At 39.5% G+C, this 13,869-nt stretch overlaps 1 protein-coding gene across 1 annotated transcript in view; it reads left to right on the top strand.

The window, feature by feature from the left end:
* Window positions 1–2,837: 2,837 nt before the first annotated feature.
* Window positions 2,838–13,869, top strand: part of RFX4 (regulatory factor X4) — a 177,547-nt gene continuing 166,515 nt past the window's right edge. Inside the window, exons 1-2 of the mRNA XM_070254114.1 lie at window positions 2,838–2,885; window positions 5,168–5,271. The gene's annotated coding sequence lies outside the window, so the exon portion shown is untranslated. The remainder of the gene's footprint in view (window positions 2,886–5,167; window positions 5,272–13,869) is intronic.

Consider the following 13,869-nt stretch of genomic DNA (forward strand, 5'->3'; position numbering starts at 1 on the left):
CGAAATAATAAATAATCTGAAAAAAGACCCAAATAAAATACTTAAGACGAATTTAATGCATTGAACTCCACACAGCCAAAGCAGATAATCAGTGTCTCCTCAAGAACCATACATTTAACATTCTCCAGTCGCAATGCAAGAAAACTAAAAATCAATAATAAAACTGGAAAACAAAGAAAAGCAAAACACCATCACAACTGTTGAATGAAAGAGGAAATCAAAATTAAAATTATAGAGTATTTAGAAAATATGTCAAACTCAAACTTTTGAGATATGACTAAAATAGTGTAGGGAGAAAAATTCAGAGCCAAAGACATTAATATTTGTAAATAATAAAAAATGAAAATTAGTTAATAATCTAACTCAAGAGATTAGAAAAACATAAGGAGAAACTAATGTAAAGAATTTAATATATTAGAAAGTAAAAAGGGTATAACTAATAAGTAAAAAGGGTTATTTAGAATAAAAACAGGAGTCTAATGCAGAAAAAAAGGAGAAAGCATGAAAAATACACACAAAAAAGAAGAGTGATGACAATAACCTCAGACTTAGAGTAAACTAAAACAATTATATGTCTTATTTGTTCAGTTTCCAAATGAAATAAGATGATTTTCCAGGAAAATATGATATCTAATATTAACCTTAGAAAAGAGAGAAAAATCTAAACAAACCATTATGTAGAAAAAATAAAGTTTTAATCATTTAGTCAGCTGTCTTCCACCAGAAGAAGTCCCACATGATTTCCCAGGGGGAATTGAACCAAATTTTTAGGGAATTCTAATGCTTTAATTTTTTTTCTGGAAAATTAAAGAATGTAGTTCTGTAAGTTCATGCATTGAGGTACCCCCTTTTCCCCCAGATGGATAGCAATAATGGACAAAACACACAAACAGAAAGTTAAACAAACCTAGCCAGGTTCAAGAACAAATGAAATCTCTCCACACCCTGGGAAACAGGACAGTAACACAAAATGAGAAGCTCAGCTAAAGGAACTGACAAACTGGGCTCAGAACCTGCCATGGCAGCTGGGAGTTTGTCTTTTGCGAAGTTAACTGGGTCTAGACGTGATCATATGCAGCCAAGGACATCACCAGAAATGAGAGCCTGCACCAGGGCTCCTCCATCTGTGAAAGTAGGCTGAAAAATCATTGCCAACTGCTGCCTGGTGCAAGACTTTCATGAAGCTGTGGTCCTAGGGAGGCAAAGAACAGAGCACAGTTTATGACCAGAATTAAATCAAGCTGTCCACTGACAGCTTGGCAGCGTATTTGCCATTGCTTCAGTATCACCATGGGGCAGGAACCCTACACTGCCAAATAAGACCTAGTTCAGGACTGAGAGGACTGGGTGGAACCACTAAGCAGGCTGGTAGGAGGAAAGTGAAGAAAGAAAGGGGGAGTGATGATAAAATAGACATTTTCCAACATATGAAGACTGAAAGAGTTTATTACCCATTAAATGTGTTCTTCAGCAAGAAGAAAAGAGGAAAGCTGTGGCATTCAAGACACAATGGGTGAGCACAGAAATTAATAAATGTATGGATAAATTTAATGAACTGTAGACATAAAAGCCATTAAAGAAAAGTGACACAAATTATAGGAATCAATATTACGTGGGAGTTATCTTCAATGGGCAGTTAAGATTCTTGTTTTATTTGTGACTTCAGACTTTTTATAAGAAGATTAATTAAAAATATACACTAAAACATCAAGGGCAACCATTGGAAGAGCAGAAACACAGTCAGCACAGAAGGAGGTGAAAGAAGATAGAAAACCTTACCAATTCAACATAAATCAGGCAAGAAAATAAAGCAGAAAAAAAGATAATGCAAAAAAATAGATGTTAAATATAAGTCCACATGTGCTATTTATCACAATAAGTGTAACTAGGTTATATTAGTTTTCTAGGGCTGCTGTAACAAATTACCATGGACTTGGTAGCTTAAAACAACTGAAATTTATTCTCTTAGTGTTCTGGAGGCCAGAATTCCAAAATCAAGGTGTCAGCAGGGCTGTGCTCTCTCTGAAGGGTCTAGGGGGAAATCTCTCCTTGCATCTACCAGCTTCTAGTGGCTTCAGCTGTTCCTTTGGCTTGTGGCTGCATAACTCCAATCTCTGCCACCTTCACATGGCCTTTCTTTTCTATGTGTCTCTCCCCTGCATGTCTCTTAAAAGGACACTTGTCATTGTGTTTTAGGGCCCATCTGGATAATCCAGGATGATCTCATCTCAAGATCCTTAATTTATTTACATGTGCGAAAATCCTTTGTCCAAATGAGGTCACATTCATAGGGTCTGAGGGTCAGAAAGTGGACAAGTCTTTTTAGGAGTCACTATTCAACTCACTAGACAGGTTAACTTACCTATTATAACAAAAAAGAGAAAGACCATCAAACTGGATTTTTAAAATCCAGCTAGACACCGATTACAAATGATATACCCAAAGGTAAATCACATATAATGATTGAACATCAAGGGGAGGAGAAATATATACCAAGGAAATGCTAATAAAAAAAAGTTGATATAGCAATATTAAAGCAGACAGCTTATAACTTGCATTTTCACTTTATTTTCAATGTCTTTTGGTGAACAGTTGTTCTTAATTTTATAGAGACAAATTTATCACTATTTTCCTTTAACATTTTTTGTCTTGTTTGAAATATTCTTGTCTAACCCCAAATCAGAATAATATTCACCACCTATATTTTCTATCAAAAGTTATAAAGTTTTGCTTTTGACAGGTAAGTTGGTGATACATCTGAGTTAGTTATTTGTATGGTGTGAGGCAGGGATCAACTCTATTTTTTTCCAATATGAACAATTTTTTTTTCAGATCCACTTGTGGAATGGTACCTCTTTTCACTACTGATCTGCCATGACAGATAAGTGAGTCTGTTTCTGGGATCTATATTCTATCCAGTGTTTAAATTGTTTATCCTTTCTCCTATACCATGTTATCTTGATTACTGTAGCTTCATAATAATCCTAATAGCTAGCAGGACAAGTCTCTCCTCCTTACTTTTTTTCTCTAGAAGGTATTGACTTCTTTGGGCCTTTTATTTTTCTCTTCAGAGACAATAAAGATCTAAATAAAGAAATCTATTATGTTCATGAATACGAAGATAATAACATAAAGATGCCAGTTCTCCCCAAAATGACCTATAGATTCAATAAAATTCCAATCACAGTTTCAACAGGATGTTCATGAAATTTGATAAGCTAATTATGAAATACACATTCTCTTTGATTCAGCAATTCTATTTCTAGTAATATATCCTACATATACTTGAACATGTGGACAAAGTGAATGTACAAAGAAATTCACTGTAGCGTTGTTTATGAATGCTAGAAAAAAAGATTTTAAAAACAATCTAATATCAACAAAGATGGAACTGGTTAATTATGGAACAACCATATGAAGAAATACCATGAAAATTTTTAAGACCAGGGCAGCTCCATATACATTTAATATGTCATGAGCTCCAACATACATTGTTAAGTAAAAAACAAAGGAGCAGAATAATAATTTAAATTATACTTCTAAATTACTGATTTTAGTTATTATCTTTAGTATCATTAATATCTACTGAACATTTATTGAGACAAACACTTTTCTAAGTGCCAGTGTGGCTGAGATATTTTACCCCAGTGGAGTGTTGAGAGGCAGCATTGCCAGTAATCTACCATTGCCAGAGAGAATGGCAGTGCATTGGAGGCCGCACACACTTATATTTAACTTGGAGAATTTAGCCCTGTGTTCAGGAAGATACCATGTAAATAGTGTGGGCAGTCCTATCCATCATTCCACTCTATAAGCGCATGGTCAGAGGAGAGGGACCCATGAGGGAGATGAACATTGAAATAGTAACTAAAAGGGGCCGGCCTGGTGGTGCAGCAGTTAAGTTCGCACGTTCCGCTTCTCAGCTGCCCGGGGTTCGCTGGTTCAGATCCTGGGTGCGGACATGGCACTGCTTGGCACGCCATGCTGTGGTAGGCATTCCACAGAGGAAGATGGGCATGGAGGTTAGCTCAGGGCCAGTCTTCCTCAGCAAAAAAGAGGAGGATAGGCGGCAGATGTTGGCTCAGGGCTAATCTTCCTCAAAAAAAAAGAAAAAGAAATAGTAACTAAAAGACGTTGACCAAGTGTCTCAAAGGAGAAGAACAGAGCATGATGAAAGTGTATGACATAAGAAATTATTTATTTCTGACTCTTTTGTTTGCAAGTAGCAGAAACCAAACTCAAACTACCTTAAGCAAAAAGGTGAATTTATTGGCTCACATATCTGAAATGTCCAAGAGAAGATCGAATTTCAGGCATGGTTGCATCCACTCAAAAGGCATCACTGGGGCTCTCTCCCTTCCTTTCTTGGCTCTGCTTCCATCCGAGCAGGACTCAGTTTCAGGCAGGCTCTCCTCTTAGGTGGCCTCCAACAGAGCTAGCATTTCACCCTTGCAGTCTAAGCTCTCATTTGCAAGACTTCTAACAAAAGCTCAGGCTATGTTTGGGCCACATGCCCACCCCCTGGTGTGGGAATGGTGTCAATTCCTTATAGTTCAACCACATAGATGGAAGTAGATAGTATCAAAGAAAAAACGGAGCTGTTTTTAATAGAATGAGTGTGAGTAGATAGATGCTGAGCAGGCAAAACATGCAGATGTCTACATTTGGGGCTTAACCTAGTTTGCAAACCCGAGAATGGCTATTTTGGGAATGCGGAATTTAAGATGAGGATTTAGAAAACTCTGCCAAATAGGAAAATATTTACCACTGTCTTGAATAAAGGTTCTTGGAGGTGCTAAGCTGCCTTTTATTGCTTCTACCCCTATGTGACGGTGACGAGGGGTCCCCTAAATTGGAAGGTGGTACAGGAAGAGGCCTGGTAGCCTTGTTGTTTATTTTTGCCTCTATCTTGCATCTATCCCTGAGCATAGAAACAATGTTTTATCTTTGTTATAGTCTTAGCACTCAGCCCAGTGCCTGGTCTGTAGTGGGCAATAGATAGGTGTTTGACAATCAGAGGATAGACTGAGGAATATAATTTCTAAGAATGTCTTTTGTCATTGAATCTACTAAACTGTATTCTTGCAATGAGCTGTTTTTTCCTTCCCATTCCACTTGCTAATATTTTTTCTGGTCTCCCTGCCTCTTCCCTTGATTTTGTATCCAGATTCCTGATAACCTCTTCAGGCCATTCATGTTTTGAAGACTCATTTCAGCTCTGTGTCAGAGATTCCTCGTTCTTCCATAGAGGTTGAACCAGTGTTTATCCAGGTACGTGGACGCTCAGTTTAAAAACTATATTTCCCAGCCTCCCTTGTAGCTAGTATGGTCATATGGCTTAGTTCTGGACAATGGGAGGTACGCAGAGGTGTCCTATGACAACTTCCTGGAAACTTCTGTGGTGGCTAGCCTCTAAAGATGGCCCCCAGCAAGCCGTCTCCTCCTGGACGTGCATGCCACTCTTCTCATCAAGGGGTAGCCTGCGCCCACCACCACCCCTTCCTTGGGCTGGCCCTGTGACTGCTTTGACCATTAGAGTGCAGTAGGAAGGACATTCAGGGATTTCCAAGCTCAGGCCTTAAGAGAGAGAGAGCTTTCATTTCCTTCCTCTTGGGACACTCATGCTTGGAATGGTCCTTTTTGAACGTAGCTCCCATGCTATGAGGGAGCCCAAGCAGCTGTGAAGAAAAACCCTTGTAAAGGAGAACTGAGACTTCAGGCAGTGGCTCCAGCTGAGCTCCTAGCTAACAGCCAGTGCAAACTTGCCAGCCATGTGGTTGAGGTCATTTTGGACATATCCACTGTCCTAGAATGCTGGCCAACACCATGTAAAGTAGAACTGTGCCATCTTCTCACAGAATCATGATATATAATAAATTATTGTTGTGTTAAGCCACTGAGTTTGGGGGTGGTTTATTACACTGCAGTAGAAAATCAAAACACTTTCCGTAAAACATAGTTATCGGGCTGGCCCAGTGGCACAGTGGTTAAGTTCACATGGTCCGCTTTTCCGGGGCCCGGGGTTCACTGGTTTGGATCCCGGGTGCGGACATTGCACTGCTTGGCATGCCATGCTGTGGTAGGCATCCCACAAATAAAGTAGAGGAAGATGGGCATGGATGTTAGCTCAGGGCCAGTCTTCCTCAGCAAAAAGAGGAGGATTGGCAGCAGATGTTAGCTCAGGGCTAATCTTCCTCAAAAAAAAGAAAGTTATCATATACTCCCTGCCTCTTCTTTTCCCTTTCTTCTTCCTGTTCACTGAAATGCATACATGATAAACAAAGCTGAAGCAACCATCTTGGCCTATGAGGCAATCTTGGGAATGTAGGTCATGCAAGAGAAAATAACTTGAATATCTCTATTTCATTTATATACATAAAAGAAAGAAACTTCCATCTTGAATACACCACTGTTATTTTGGGTCTCTTATTCACGTTGAACCTAGTTCTGACTGTATTAACTCATTCTCAGACACCACTTGAAGGTAACTTTTGCACATCCCTCAGTTTCTTCAGTTTCCTTGTTCTTCTGTTTATTTTTAAATTAATTTTTGTTTTACCAAAGAGGCATGTACATACACTTTTAGAATCCAGATAATTTGAGTGTTCCAGTTTCTAACAAGATGAAGGATCAGCTTAGCCTTGCTAATTCCTTCCTCCAAATCCCACCTCATACACGCCACACAAGGGGCTGGCCCCGTGGCCGAGTGATTAAGTTCGCGCGCTCCACTGCAGGCGGCCCAGGGTTTCATCAGTTCGAGTCCTGGGCACGGACATGACACTGCTCATCAAACCACGCTGACGCAGTGTCCCACATGCCACAACTAGAGGAACCCACAACGAGGAATATACAACTGTGTACCAGGGGTTTTTGGGGAGAAAAAGGAAAAAATAAAATCTTAAAAAAAAAAAAAAAACGCCACACAAAACCAGAAGGAAGTTGTGTGGAACTGACATAACTCGTGCAAAATCTCTGGTGCAACAGGAGGTATTTAGGTCCTGCTGTGAGGGAGAAGTGGAACATGGCTGAGCCCCGTGGGTGGAGACGGGCACTTGGGTCACAGAGACTTTGAGATGTCCCTTTTGCTCTTTTACATTTTCCTGGACAGACTCGGCTCATTCTGATGCCACAGTGAAGTAGAAAAAACAGCAGCCACCCCTATATTGTCAGGACTGCCCGTGTAACATCAGAGTGAGCACTCTAGCCAAGTAGGGGGGTTAAGAACCAGTTAACAATGGGTGCAAACAGACTGGTCAGCCCCTTAGCATTCCTTGTTTGACCCACTCTGCTTTGTGGTGACTCTTGCTTCACAGACAACTCTTGAAAAAGAGCAGGTCTGGGATGGAAGTCTAAATCGTAACATCCTGAGGTGTGTTCTCACTCTCTCTCTGCAACCCCCATGTCAAACTTACCAAAAACGACAGAAGCTAGGGCCTCTGCTTTGACCCTTCTCACAAGCCCAGGTTTCTAGTACTTCTGGGATAGGATTTCTCAGTCTTGGCTCTATTGACATTTTGAGCAGATAAATTATTGCTGTGAGAGGATATCCCGTACCTTTTAGAATTTTTAGGAGCATTCCTGGAATCTACCCAACAGAGGCCAGTAGCAATACTCTAATACTGCACTCCGCCCCACCCAGATTGTGGCAAACCAAAATGTCTCTGGAAATTTCTAACGCTCCTGTAGGGCAAAATCTCCCCTGCTTGAGAACCTCTATTCTAGGAGAATAGGTATAGGGCCCCTGCATGGCAGAGTGACAGCCCTGAACATGAACCCATTGGAAAAAATAACTGGACTTGTTGGGAGGGTCACTGGGATAAGAGAAAAACAACAAATGGAAAAATCTAAGCTAGATGAAAGCAAATTTAGCAGACCAAACAGAACAAGAAAGAAAATAAGTATATTGAAGAGATAAGAAAGGATACTATAAAACCAAAGGCCTCAAGGAGCCCCAAGAATTTCTGAGTATGAAGAAAATGGAAACAAAAAACTCAGTAGGTTGACTACTGAATAGTATATTGAATAGCACAGTAAATATAGAATAAATCAAGGAAGTAGAGGATTAGTTCCAGAAAGCCTCAGGATGGGTTATATAGTCAAAATGTAAAACAGAAAAGTTAAAAGACATGGAAAATAGAAATAGAAGCATCAACATTTAAATAATAGAAGTCGCAGAAGAAGAGGAAAAATATAGAGTGGAATATTTAAAGAAATAATAACGAAGATTTCTTGGATTAGAGAAAGTTTTAGAGCCTCAAAGTACAAATATAAGTACTTAAAGAAATACAATAGATGAGGAAAAACATACCTAGGTACATTTTTGTATCATTTAAATGCATCAAAGATGAAGAGAAAAGTCTGAACATTTCTGAATACACAGCAAATTGTCTACAAAGGAACAAGAATCAGACCAACATCATATTTCTCAACAGCAACATCTGCAAGGAGGCCACAGAGCAATATTTTCAGTGTTGAAATAAAAGAACTTGGGACCTAGAATTCCATATCCAGCTAAACTATCATTTAAATCTGATGTCAGAATTAACGTTTACCATACAAAGACCCTCTTTGAAAACCTTCTTAGAAGAAGTGCTCTAGCAAGAAGAAAAACCCACCAGTGGGATGTGACCAAAAATGGACGGATAAATTGAACACTTGGTAACGTTCACTGCCGTAAATTCAGCAACCATTATAACAAAATAAGCAAACAGAACTTCACATGCATGGCAATCAGCAACGGAAATTGATCAGATAGATTGAGATTTCTTTTGCTGGAAACTGTACATTCAGTTTTATTCTTCTGGTGGTTACTCATAACTACTAAAACACAAACTTGGCTTAATTTTAGCCTTTGTAATGGTGAGTAACAAGGGAGGAAAAAACAAAAAGAAAGTGTGATGAGTAGAATACATGAAAATAAGGTTGATAGGATTTTTTAAGAATTTAAATGAGTAATTATAATAAGTAGAAATAGATAAAACTCAGAATAGGAGCCAGCCGGGTGGCACAGTGGTTAAGTGCCCACGTTCTACTTTGGCAGCCCAGGGTTTGCCGGTTCGGATCCCGGGTGCGGACATGGCACCACTTGGCAGGCCATGCTGTGGTAGGCATCCCACATATAAAGTAGAGGAAGATGGGCATTGATGTTAGCTCAGGGCCAGTCTTCTCAGCAAAAAGAGGAGGATTGGCAGCAGTTAGCTCAGGGCTAATCTTCCTCAAAAACAAAAAACAAAAAAAACTCAGTATAAAAATATAAAGACTCAGAGAGGATTAATGTGTATCTACAAGAGAAACACTTAAAGCAAAAGGATACAAAAAGATTAAAATATAGGGATGGAGAAAGATAAACCAGAGAAATATGAATTTTTTTAATGTAGCAATTTTATTAGAACAAATAGATATATGATTAAAAAGCATGCTATATATTTGTAAAACATATTTCAATAGATACAGTGATCATACACATATATTCACCTAAGAATTCTTTGAAATATATATATATTTAGATGACCATTGAAAGAAATAACTAAACCAGCAAGTATAGTTGGTAGTATGAGATACTCGGGTATAAACATCTGTTGTACTCATGGAACAGTAAACAAGATCTGTGCATTTTACTCTGTAAATTATTCCTTTCTCAGTTCAAGTCCTCCAAGAAGCAGGAGCCAAAACAAGATGAGCGACACAAGAAAATTATTGGGGAGAAATGCCCATAAAGAGTAAAGGGAACAGAGCAGGAAAGGATGGGGGAATCTCCCCTGCAGTGCACGTCTGACACCTGTGGAGGGAGAGGGGGAAGGCAGATTGGGTAGGAAGACTCTCAGACTCAACATGCTTCTAAGAATGTTTCAGCTAGACCAAGAGGGAGACCTCAAGCCAAAGTCTGCATCCTGCAAGAATGAACGACTCCTATTACCCTTCCTGTGCCCCATCATTGTAGTGTGGCCTCAGCGGGCCAGAAGGCAATGGTGGATTCAGAATGGTAGCAGCAAGGGCGTGTCAGTCAGCCACGCTCCCTGCAGCAGGTTCTCTGGAAGGAGATCTGAGCAGCACATCTCCCATGATTGTCACATGCCTAGATGAAGTTATGAGAAAATCATCCAGTAGAGTCCCTCTACACCAGCAGTAACCACATATAAAATGTATCAAAGATATCATGCATGATAGCAGCCCACTATAAAGTCTCCTGGAATAAAGCAAACCAGGGCAAAGACTTTTACGAAGATACTCGATTAAAGGGCACTCTTTTTTTTTTAATAAATGGAGAGATTATGCTATATTCATATATGGAATAACAAACATGTAAAAAATGCTGATTCAACTCAAAACAATTTTAATTTTAACTTAAGTCCAATTAAAATTCCTCAAGGATTTTTAATAAATCTGAAAAATTTATTCTAAAATGTGTATATGAAGAAATTAGTTCCATGAGGAGCGAAACCAATTTTGAAAAAGAAGAGAATGGAGAACTTAGCTACCAGATGGAAAGAAATGTTACAAAGCCATAGTGACCAAAATGGAGTGGCAGCAGGTCGGGAACAGGCAAACAGATGAAAGAAAAGACTAAGGAGCACGTGTGTGGGAAAGTAGAATATGATTGTGGTGGAACCACAAACCGGTGGGAAAGCATGGATTATTTAGCAGATAGTTGCTGTGGATGGAGTTGTGTCCCCCTCAAATTCATATGTCACAGCTCTAACCCTCAATGTGACTGTATTTGGAGGTAGGGTTTTTAAGAAGGTCATTAAGGTTCAACGAGGTCCTAAGTGTGGGGGCCTAATCCTGTAGGATTGGTGGCCTTATAGAAGAGGAGAGAAAGATCTCTCCATCTCTCTAGGCGCACATACCAAGGAAAGGCCATGTGAGGGCGCAGAGAGAAGGCAGCCGTCTGCAAGCCAGAAAGACAACCGTCCCAAGAAACCAAATCGACCAGAACCTTGTTCTTGGACTCCTAGCCTCCAGAAATGTGAGAAAATAAAATTCTGTTGTTTAAACCACCCAGTCTGGCAGCCTGAGTGACTAAGACGATAGTTTTGGTGAAGAAAAAGAAGGTTAACTATATTGAAGAAAATGTATACAAAGATCAACTATAGACGGATTAAATGTCTAGAGATGGAATGGCAAAAAGATTAAGCTCATAAAAGAAAAATGGAAACTTTCTTTGTAATCTGGGAGAAAGGAAGATTTCTTAAATAAGAGCCTCAAAGCACAAACCATAGAGTAGAAAAAAAATTGGAAGTGACGTCCCATTACTTTTGCCAAATTCTATTCATTGGAAGTGAATCACAAGGTCCAGCTTACACTCAAGGAGAGAGAATTACACAATTGAATGAATATCAAAGTGGGGGTCACAGGGAGCCCATTTTAAAGGTTGCTTAACAAGGGTAGAAATAAGCAATTCACAAAGGACAAAATGCAAAAATCCAATCAATACAAGAAAAGGTGCTGAACCTCTCTAGTACAAATTAAAGTAGCAATTATTCATCATTTTTACTCCACATTTGGCTAAAAAATGTTTAAGTAATCACATTTAGTGCATGGAAGGGCTTGCAGAAACTGGCACTTTCATATACTGGTGGTGGAAGTGTGAACTGTTAAACTTTTGGAGAAAGCAATCCATCAAGGTCATTGAAATGTTAAATACCTAGCGCCCCGCTTCACAGCAAGCAGTTTGACAGAAATAGAAGCACCAGCACTTAAGAACTTATGTGCAAGGATGGGCCACCGTAACATTATCCACGATGGCAAAAAACAAGGCAAACAAAGAAAAAACCTGGAAACAACCCATATGAACTTAAATAAGGGAAAGATTGGAGAAATTATGGTACAACCAAACTATATTCATATCCAATTACTAATCTATGTTGGAGCATAGAGAAAGGTATGGAATCACATACACCCAACTATTAATATATGTTGCCACAATAGGCTGATGGGGGGAAGGGAGATGATTAATTTTTACTACACTTTCATATAATTTGAATTTTATAGCAAACATGTTACTTTGATATTTAACAAAGGCAAAAATAAGTTTTTAAAAAGGTGAAAATTTTCTCAACCAAGTCTCATCAGTTTACACTTCCAGATGAATTAAAATCACATTGGAATTTCTCTTGGAACTGCATTAAGTGTTTAAACTATTTTCTCCCAGTTACTTATGCATTTTAAAAGCACACATTCATTCATTCAGTCAATGCGTAGTTCCTGAGTGTGACCTGTTTACTATGTGCAAGAGCACTGGCTACTAAGAGTAAAGCCTTTCACGCTGGTAAATCAGTTCTTCTTGTGAACAAGAAGGGGGAGAGAGATATTGGTTGGTCTGGGGACATGGCTCTTCTTTGCACCTGTCAAACCAAACCAAGGAACCGAGTTTTGAAGATTCCATCTTGAGAAATGAGTGAACCGCAAAGTTTTGTGCCATCCTCGGTGGATATTATTTCTCACAAGTGAACTATTGCTGAGAATCAAACAGGAGAGTATTGGAGGTCACGTGCCCCAGCAAGGCAAGGACCTGGAGTGAAGGTATTCATGGACAAGATGTATGTTTTGTTAGTTGACCAGAGGGCTCTTCCCACTACACAGCATGAAGTTATGCAAGGCTGATCCTCTGTTAAATGGTGTGGCAGACACTACTGGCTGCTTACCCATACCTCTCCTTCTTCCCTGGTAACTGAACACAGATTGGGTTCATGTACCTGATGTCTGTGTGTTTTAGAGGAAGATAGACCCCTTTGCAGCCCCAGGGAAGAATTTTGGTTCATCTTAGCCTACCATAGTATTTATTTGCCCTTTATCTATTATTATTAAGGAATGGACAAGTAAATAAATTGTCCAATGAGACAGGAAGAAAAATCTTCCAAGGGGCTTTTGAGAAAGTTTTCCTACTCTTAAGAAAGGACAGAGGAAGGGACGTATTTTTTTCCTTCCAGTCTTTGAGAAGTGTGTGAGGGAGGCTGTGAACCTTTAGCAACTAACAGCCATCTTGTGATCATGAAGAAGGAATGAACTGTGATCACGTCCTAATAGCAGGGGACAAGAACAAGCAGAAAGCAGAGGGTAAGTGTGGGAGGAACCTGAAGCCTGGTAACACCTGAACCCACTGATCTTAGCAACCCAGAGAGACCTTGTGTGAATCCCAGTGCGATACAATAGGAAGTGCAAACACCAGTATGTGCTGTGCTTGCCAAAAACGTGAATCTGATCAAGTCTCTGGACCCAACTAACAATTTACAGGAACTACAGGGGACAGAGGACCATGTTAAATGACACAGCAGGGATGCAGTTAGCAAATTGCAGAATGTTGGGCACATAACAGGACGGAACTGGTTTTGTCTACAAATAAATGAGAAGGAATAAAATAAGGAGGGGAAATCTCCAGGTTTAAAGAAACTTAAGAGACATAGCAACCAAATGCATTATGTGGCTCTGGTTTAGATCTTTTTTTTGGTTTGTATCTTGACTCAAACAAACTAACTTTCTTTTTTTTTAAGGTATGTGTTTTGGTGAGGAAGATTGGCCCTGAGCTAACATCTGTTGCCAATCTTCCTCTTTTTCTTTTCTTTTTTCCTCCCCAAAGCCCCAGTACATAGTGGTATATCCTAATTGTAAGTCATTCTAGTTCTTATATGTGGGACGCTGCCACAGCATGGCTTGATGAGCGGTGTGTAGGTCTGTGCCCAGGATCCGAACCAGTGAACCCCAGGCTGCCGAAGCGGAGTGTGCAAACTTAACCACCCGGCCACAGGGCCAGCCCCTGCAAACCAACTTTAAAAAAGTTATCAGACAATAAGGCAAATTTGAACTGTAAATTTTTTATGGTTATGGAATTGTTGTTGATGTTTAGCTGTGCTAATGGTAATATGATAGTGA

This window comes from Equus caballus, chromosome 28 (genome assembly GCF_041296265.1).
Source record: "Equus caballus isolate H_3958 breed thoroughbred chromosome 28, TB-T2T, whole genome shotgun sequence".
NCBI lineage: Eukaryota > Metazoa > Chordata > Mammalia > Perissodactyla > Equidae > Equus > Equus caballus.